The 8,876-nt window shown below is 40.5% G+C and overlaps 1 non-coding gene across 1 annotated transcript; it reads left to right on the top strand.

The window, feature by feature from the left end:
* The first annotated feature begins 8,499 nt into the window (after positions 1 to 8,499).
* LOC121139612 lies at positions 8,500 to 8,642 on the top strand. The gene has a single exon (XR_005876522.1). It is a non-coding gene; the product is annotated as a small nucleolar RNA SNORA48 (small nucleolar RNA).
* The last annotated feature ends 234 nt before the right edge of the window (positions 8,643 to 8,876 follow it).

Here is an 8,876-nt window from a genome sequence, read left to right as displayed (position 1 = left end):
TTATTCACAGTGGGATTCCAGGATGTCCCCTTAATAATAACTAAGCCATCAGCTTAGAAATATAACCACAACTACCATTTTATGTGACAATTTCATATGATCATGCTGCTGCATGATTTCTAAGCTGCCAGGGTTGAATGAGTAGAACGGCTTTTTGAATAATGTAATTCCAAGGCTGTAGAGATGTTTTTCCTGGGATCATTTGTATTTTATTTTGGGTGGCTATAGAGTAGCATGAGCAGTCTCATTCAAAGTAACTAATGCTACAGTCAAAAGAGACTTCCCCTGCCATAAGACACCTTTTTTGATAAACAATGCTGGTATACGTTAGCTCAGAATGGTAGATTGGAGAAAAGCATGAATATTAATTTGTAATATTTTGAGAGAGATGTGTTTATGGCAATCAGGTGATTACTTACTAGTAATTGTATCATGATAATGTTAGCACTTAATGTACAATCCGCAAACAAATAACCCACAGAGCTTAGCATAGTAAAGCCATCAGCAGCCCTTCAAAGTAAATTTCTCTTTGAAGATGAATACTTTCAAGAAAATTAAATGAGAAGTCACAGAGAGTTCTGAAGCTTCCAGGAACAAGCTCTTCCTAAATAGCTCCTATCAAAGAAGACAGATCCTGGCTGGGATTTCCATAACATGCACACCTTTGACTAAAATCCCAGTCCAACTCTGGCTGCTGGGACTGATGCTGCTGGCTTTCTCAATCCTTCATGAATAGGGAGTAAGTTAGAATGGAAAAAATGCTGTGGTTTGGAGACAGATTTGGAAAACCTGGACCTTTTTTTAAGTTGAGAATTTTACAGCTACACTTTCTAAACCCTATAAGTCATTTGTGGATACAGGTAGATTGTTTTTTAATCCGAGAAAGTAGACATACAGCTGTTAAAACAATAAATAGCCCTTTTCAAAAATATCCTATATTGACTGCATTATAGGCACCCTGGAAAGGAGCCCTCAGTCTGCCACCTTGCATTTGAGAGGATGGTGGTTGTGAATCACAGACTCAGTCCATGTGGATGTGTAGGAGAGAGGTCTGGATTTCATAGTCTAGTCTACATTTTCCAAGCCATGCTCAAAGAACACATCTGTGACACAGTGAGAGGAGCCACTTAATAGGTTTCCTACCAAGCCTTTCTGTTTTGCTTGAGTGTAGTAGATTCGGTAAATGGGCATTTGTTCTGCATCAGCCACTCTTCCTACTGGACCTACTACAAGCAGTAGACTCTTTCTAATCACAGAATTCCAATGGCATGTTTTTCCAAGTCTTCCATCTTTTTTCAGGCACAGAGAATGGATTGAAATATATTGCCTACTTTTCTTAAATTTCTAGGACCACTATAAGCAAACACCTTGGAATGGGTGGCTTAAAATGGGTTTGTCACATTGCTAGAATCTAGAAAGTCACCAATCCAGATTGATTACTCTTAAGGCCAGACTCTACAGATAGCTGAGGGTCTCCTGTCACTGTCCTTGCCTGATCTTTCCTCTGTTCCTGTCCATTCCTGGTGTTTAATTCTTCTTATCAGGGCACCAGTCCTATTAACTTAGTATCTCACATTTATTTGGTGCCCCTTAATTGCCTATTTAAAGGCCCTTCTCCCAATATATTACAATTATGAGCTGAGTGTCAAAATAATTGTGGAGGGCATTATTTAGTCTATAACATTCTTCCCTTCAGTATAGAAGTAGTGTAGAATTTTGGGGATGGGGATAAGAGTACATATTTTCTGCTTAAGACAAGATATTAGGGATTTCAAATTTATCATCTACTTGTCCAGGCATCTTAATAATGCCTTACAGCTCCCATGAATGACCAGCAGTACAGATCACCTTAGCTTCTTGAGGTCAAGTTTTCTCACCTCTGAAATATGAATGTGGTAGGCTGTCTCTTTGGTAAATGTTGGTTAAAAATCCTATTCTTTTGTAAGCAATGTTTTAGTGTCAGGGAGATAGCACTGGACAAAGTAGAAATTATCTCTCCTACTATCAACCTCAGTCCTACTTAAGCTTATGCTCTAGCTGGAAAGGCAGAATAGTTTGCCACATCCTGATAAGCACTATGCAAAAAGGGAAAGCATGACAGAGGTAGAGCCTTAAATGAGAACAGCTAAAGAGGGTATCACTGGAAAACTGGAAATAAGGCTCCTTAGATAAGAGGGAGCAGGCTAAGGACAGTGACAGAGAAAACACTCCAGGTAAGGAAAACAGGGACTGAGTGCTACCCTGACTCCAGGATCCACAAGACAGTGTAGTGATTAGAGAGAAGGGCTGAGGGCAGATAACAGATCATGGCAGTAAATGTATAAACACAGGTGTATGCAAAGCGAGGCAGGGAGACCACACATTCCCCCCCCCCTCTCTCTCTCCTCAAATCATGTTGGCAGTTTTCCTGTAGGATGAAAGGTCATGAAAGGGAGGTCATCAAAATGGACTGGCTGAATTTGAGAATAAATTATTGAAAGGTGCAAAACAGTAGAAGATGGAAGAATGGAAAACTATTGCGACAATTCAGGACCAAGATAGAGGTTTGGATAGCAGGGATAGAACATAGTCAGAAAATAAACTGAGAGAATTTCACTGGAATTCTCATTGCTTTGTTAGAGAGAGAGGGAGAAGCAAAACAAATAGGATACAGACAATAAGAGGAGTAGGGTCAGCATTTGCTACACCTGGGAAGAAAATAAAGAGAACGAAGAGATGGGTTTTAGAGAATTCAAATATCAAGTGTCCATTACAGAGCCCAGTAGAGAAATGGACAAAACACAACACTGTCTCACAGAGTGGTAGGAATTAGTTGAAAGAATATAGCATGGTATAACAAGTAGGAGTCAAAAGACAGACCAGTATTTACTGATATTTGTTAAATGACTCTTATGTCAAACACTGTACTTACAAATGTCATCTCATTAAATACTTACACAAAACTGTTAGGAAATATGATGAGCCACACTCCACTGATAAAGAAACTAAGGAGAGTTATTTACCAAAAGTCACATCCTGACCTCATGAGGAATGACCTTTCATTTTTTTATACAGAGACATACTCACACCCAAGCACTCATGAGAGTTATGATATACACTTCAGATAGGGCCTGTATCCTTGACACTAGACATTTCTGTCTCTACTGCATAATACAAACTATCGTCGTCATTGGGGTAAAATCTTAAAACTGAATACCCGTTCTCTCTGCAATAGGCCCATTTGTTTTCTGGTTTATTTTGTCTCTTTATGGTATTCATAGTTTTACCAAACAAGAAGTCCAATGTGGTTTCTACTCATCTACAAAGATGAAGCTGGAACTAACCCATTTTCTGATATTTTTATGGTTATAGTAAAACCATAAAAACTCAAATAGCCAAATAGCTTTAGCTGGGCTTTTTTTGTTTTGTTTTCCTGGTATTTTGCTTCTTTCTCATGGTTTCCAGTTCTGTATTTGTGGTGTGTGTGTGTGTGTGTGTGTTTGTGTGTGTGTATGTGTGTGTGTGTGCACATGAAAACTAGAAGTCAACAGGAGATGTATTTCCTCAGTTGCTCTCCATCATATTATTTAGCTAGACTTGCTTGATTGGCCAGCAAGCCTCAATGATCTGTTTGCCTGTCCAACACTGGGATTATAGGCACAAACCACCATGTCTAGCTTTTCACGGTTGCTGGAGATTAAAACTCATATCTTCAGACTCATGCAGGGAGCACTTTATGGAAGGAGTCATCCTACTGCAGCACTCTTACTGGATGTTTATTAGCTTCTGGAATAAAATTAATATCAATGATTGTATCCAGAACTCCAGAGTAAGGATGTTGTTCTCTCCTGCTGTGGAACAGTATTTGTACATTGTAAGTATGCATTATTCTAATTGGCTAATAAAGAGATGACTGACTTCTAGCTGGGCAGAAAGAAATTGGGCAGGAGAGCTAGACTAGGAAAATGCTGGGAAGAAGAAGGGCAGAGTCTGAAGATTTGCCAAGAGATGCAGAAGGAACAAGGGATGCTAGAGAACAGTTAAAGCCATGAGCCACTTAGCAGCACAGAGATTACTAGAAATGGGTTAATTTAAGTTGTAAGAGTTAGTTAATAATAAACCTGAGCTATTAGCCGAGCATTTATACTTAATATTAAGCCCTGTGTAGTTACTTAGGAGCAGCTTGTGGGACTTTGTATACTTTCAGTATACAAAGTTTTTAACATCTAAAGACACAAAATGACACGGGAGAAACTTTATGCTTTGCACTAATCACTTTTCCATTACTGTGATAAAACACTGTGATCAGGGCAAATTAAAGAAGAGAGGGTTTAGTTGGGCTTATAATTCCAAAGAGATCAGAGTCGGTCATGGAGGGACATCATGGCATCAAGCAGCATGTTGGCAGCAGGAGGTAGCTGATACCTCATACCTGAACCCCCAAGCAGGAAGCAAAGAGAGCAAATAGGAATGACAGTGTTTAAAGTCTCAGTCCTTGGCCCCAGTGACATACTTCCTTCAAAACGGCTACATCTCCTAAACCTCCCCAATGTAGTACCACCAACCTGGGACCAAGTGTTCTAGTTTCTGAGCCTCTGAGGGATGTTCTCATTCAAAACTATATACTCATAGACTCAGCTGTCTTCTGAGCCACACCAGCCATCCACCTTCAGGATCTTATCTCAGAGTATCCTGGGTCCCTGTTAAATTTTATCTTCCCAAGTGACCTCCTCAGAGTGATCTTCTCTGGAAAACTCTCCCCCTGATCATGTGACAAGAACTGTAGCAGAAAAACGTGTGGCCACTGTTGCATGTGGCCATATTGGAGATTTTAAAAACTTGCAGAAACTCTTAGCTGCTTTCTCACAGCTGGTACCCACATAGCCAGGAGCTTTCCCACAGTCACTTGGGCAACATCCTGTAGAGCCCCAGATGATGTCCCCTCCATGCCCCACCATGAGCCAGATGACCCCTGAGGAACTGACATTTGTAAGCCTTTCTCAGAGCCAGTGACTTAATCCCTGAACCAAATGCCAGCCTCCAGCAGTTATACAACACAGCAGTCAAGAGAAGTTGAATCTGGCATAAGACCCAGACCACCTGGGCAACCTTGGAGCTGAGTTCTCTGTGTCCCTCCCCCCGCCTCTACTGAGACCTTCAGCACAAAGAGGGGCAGCAATGAGAACTAGAAATGACATTTGAGCTTAAGCCTTTCCTAGAGAAATAAATCACCGTGGAAAGATAAACTTGCAAAACTGATTCCCGCCCCCCCCCCCCCCCAGGAATATCCCTTCAGAGGCAAAGAAGTTCACAAAAGCTGCATTTAAAAAGCATTAACTTGGAGGCCAGATTCAAAGAGCAGGAAAAAATTTTCAGTTAAAGATTAAGTGACTAAAAGCTTTGGGTAGGATCTCCCTCATATTGGTGCAAGGCAGTTGTCAGTTCAAATAAAACCATATGTGACACTCCTGGAGCTGGCTCTCCCAGTTGTGGCTAGCTTGGCTCCTTTCAGGACTCGTGTGTCTTTCTTATCATATTAATGCTTGAAGCATCAGTGGTCTTTCCCAGAGGTGGGTTCTGTGTGCTATAATTCTGACCTGCTATGTAAGGTATCACTGCTTCCACAATAGTGGCAAGAATGTTTGGGAGCTAACCAACTGCTTTCCAATTGGATTGTAGGCCTACTCCATTATAAACAATATCTACTCGGTATTGTAAATTTTGTCAAAGCCTGTGGCTGGAGAATTGTAGGCTCTATGTACTACTGATTTTTTTCCTTACAGGAGCACACATCCAACTACATCCTAAATATTGATGTTTATACTCGTATAATGCTGTTTCTTTTAATATGGAGCATAGAGTCTTGTTTTTAGAAGGTTGTGGTTAATACAGAGATTCACAAGCAGTAGAAAGGCTGAGAATAAGTGACAGATTGCCGATCACTACAATGAATGTCTGTACCTCCCTCTTTGAGTGCAGGGAATATCACAGAAAAGGAAGTAGAGAGGTTATAAGAGCTAGAGGAAGGAGAGGACATGACACACTGTCTTCTGGTTATGGCACGGCAATCACGCCATCACAGTCACATGGAGCTGTCACTACTTGCATAAATCAAAAAAGACACTGGGCAGAAGCACAAATAGCTTGGAATAACAAGGGAGCTAGCAAGTATGGGAAAGGGATAAGAGAGGGTAGTGGGGGAATGAACATAATTACATACAAAACAGTTTATACACATAAAAATAGAACAACAGAAAGGTAAGTGCCTCTGCTTGGGTTTCATATATATATATTCTCCCTGAAGACATATCTCTTGGGTTTCTCCTTTCTGGATATAGAACCCTTTTTATTTTAAAATGAAACAAAAAGGGGGATTTGAACAAAGCAGGAAGCAGGGGGACTTGTTAATATTGCTTATTTCTTATGTTGGGGAAAGCATGTTACAGCAGAAAGTAATAGAAATTTTGTCTGGGTATCACAGAAGAAAATTTATGATGATTATGTGAATGGAAACAGAATATTATGAAGTGATTCTTGAAAACTCTTAAGGGAGGAAGTGAAGGAAGGACATAAGGAAGGAAGTCAACAAAGACTGGGTCCCTAAAGAAATTTTCAGCATGAGGAACCAAAGTCACTATTACCAGAGAAAACTCATGGGTAATGTAGAGTGTTCACTGAGGTCATCCAAGCTGAATAGTTAAGACACTGGTCCTGAATATTACTTGTCTATCATCAATAGCTATTTCTGGATCCCTGAGGCAATACACTGGCTTGTCCTGCCCAATGACTGTCTGAGTCCCATTCCAAGATGAAATCCCTTGGGTGGAAAATAGCAGGTGTTTCTGGCCAATGCCCTTCAGCCAATGTAAATGAATACTCAGGAAGAGAGAGAGCACTGAGAGTAGCACCACCACAAACAAGGGCCCATGCACACATTTTGGTCCACATGTACATTTTGTGCCTATGTTTCTGAAGTCATGGTATCACTAACCAACTGCAGAAGCGTTTCAATGCATTACACACATGCACATTTATGCCCACATATCATGGCAGATGGTAACGGATAAGAAGTAAAGGTTTCCCAAGTAATTGTCCAATAAAGGAAAAACACCATTGGCCACAAGACTGCTGGTAGGGGTGGAGGGAACTGTAGTAAACTTTCTGCTTCCCATTTGTTTGTTATTCCTTGGAAAACCAAAAGGGACAATTTCCCACACACTTGTGCCATTTTTGTTTCAACAGAGACCTATTATACTTAAGAACAAACACATTGCCACCGGGTAAAGATGAGAACATATCCCAGAGTTAGAATTGGAAATCTGCTTCAAGTAGCCTCACAAAGTGTATGGTCTTAAATAACCACAGTCTAAAAAGAAATGTAAGAAAAGGGGTCCTTGAGAAGGTGATAAATGGTCCATATATGATTTGACAACCATTCCATCAGTAGGCATGGATGTGATTTACCATTGACCCCATGGTTCCATAACATGAGAGCATGCTGCTACTCACAGTAAAGAAAGTGGAAAAAGACCACAGAAAGAACTGGAATTCATGTTATTTTTAAATCACTTGTGATTAAGAAGAATTTAGCAAACAGATCTATTCAGACACTTGTCAGAGTTGTATGAAAAAAATATACCCCTACTCCAAGGCTCACATTTCCCTCCCCAAGATACCTTCTAAAAATGGTATGTGTGCTTGTCTTTAGACTCAATAGCTTCCTCAATCGGAATTTGTGTGTCGGTTTCATAACAGTGATCATATTTGAACATAAGGCCTTTAAAGAAGAGTGACTAAGTTAAAATAAAGCCATCTGAGCAAGTCCTAACCTAATATGAGAGCTCCCCTTTGCAAAGAGGTTAGGACACATAGAGAGAGAGTGGAATGTGTACACAGATGCAAGACCACAGGAGGGCACGTTAAAAAGTAGCCATCTGGGGACTGGAGAGATGGCTCAGAGGTTAAGAGTACCGACTGCTCTTCCGGAGGTCCTGAGTTCAATTCCCAGCAACCACATGGTGGCTCACAACCATCTATAATGAAATCTGGTGCCCTCCTCTGACTGGCATGCAGACAGAATACTGTATACATAATAATAAACAAAATCTTTTTAAAAAATTTAAAAAAAGTAGCCATCTGACCACAAACTTGAAAGAGAGTAAGGAAGAATATATGGGAAGGGTTTGGAGGGAGGAAAGCCTAGAAGGAATGACATAATTATACTAAAATCTCAAAAAAAAAATTAAACTGGCCATCTGAATGGCATGGAGAGAAGAGAAGCATCACAATGAAACTGATCCTTCTAGAGGTCCTTAAACGTGGATCTCTAGACTGGAAAATCACACACACACACACACACACACACACACACACACACACACACGCACGCACGCACGCACGCACGCACGCACACACGCACGCACGCACGCACTCCATTTCCACTATTTAAACTCCACTGTCTTTTTTATTCTCTTATGGTATACCTGGAGCAGTGATATGGCTTCTTAAACAACTCTTTTAAACCTCTGGCAATGGGCAAAGAGACACCTTGTTGGTGGTGTCATTCTCCTGTTTGTCAGGGCAAAGCCGATGGCTGTCCTTTGTTTATCCTAGCTTGATGCCTGGCTTGGTGGCCAAAGTTGTTTCATGCCTAAGGCACAGTTTAAATTTTTTCTATATCTATTCAATATATAACAATGTAGACAGATGTTTGTTTGCTTTTTTATGTAACAATAAACCAATAATGATCATTGGTTTATGACTTGCCATTGTCACTTGATATGACATCTTAAAAATGGTTTCAAATCACCTGGAAGCAACCTAGATGCCCCTCAACTGAACAGTGGATAGAGAAAATGTGGTACATTTACACAATGGAGTATTACTCAGCAGAAAAA

The sequence above is a fragment of the Mesocricetus auratus genome, unplaced genomic scaffold (genome assembly GCF_017639785.1).
Source record: "Mesocricetus auratus isolate SY011 unplaced genomic scaffold, BCM_Maur_2.0 Super-Scaffold_15014, whole genome shotgun sequence".
NCBI lineage: Eukaryota > Metazoa > Chordata > Mammalia > Rodentia > Cricetidae > Mesocricetus > Mesocricetus auratus.
Note: the sequence above shows the minus strand (reverse complement) of the source record. Positions and strands in the feature narration are given on the sequence as shown.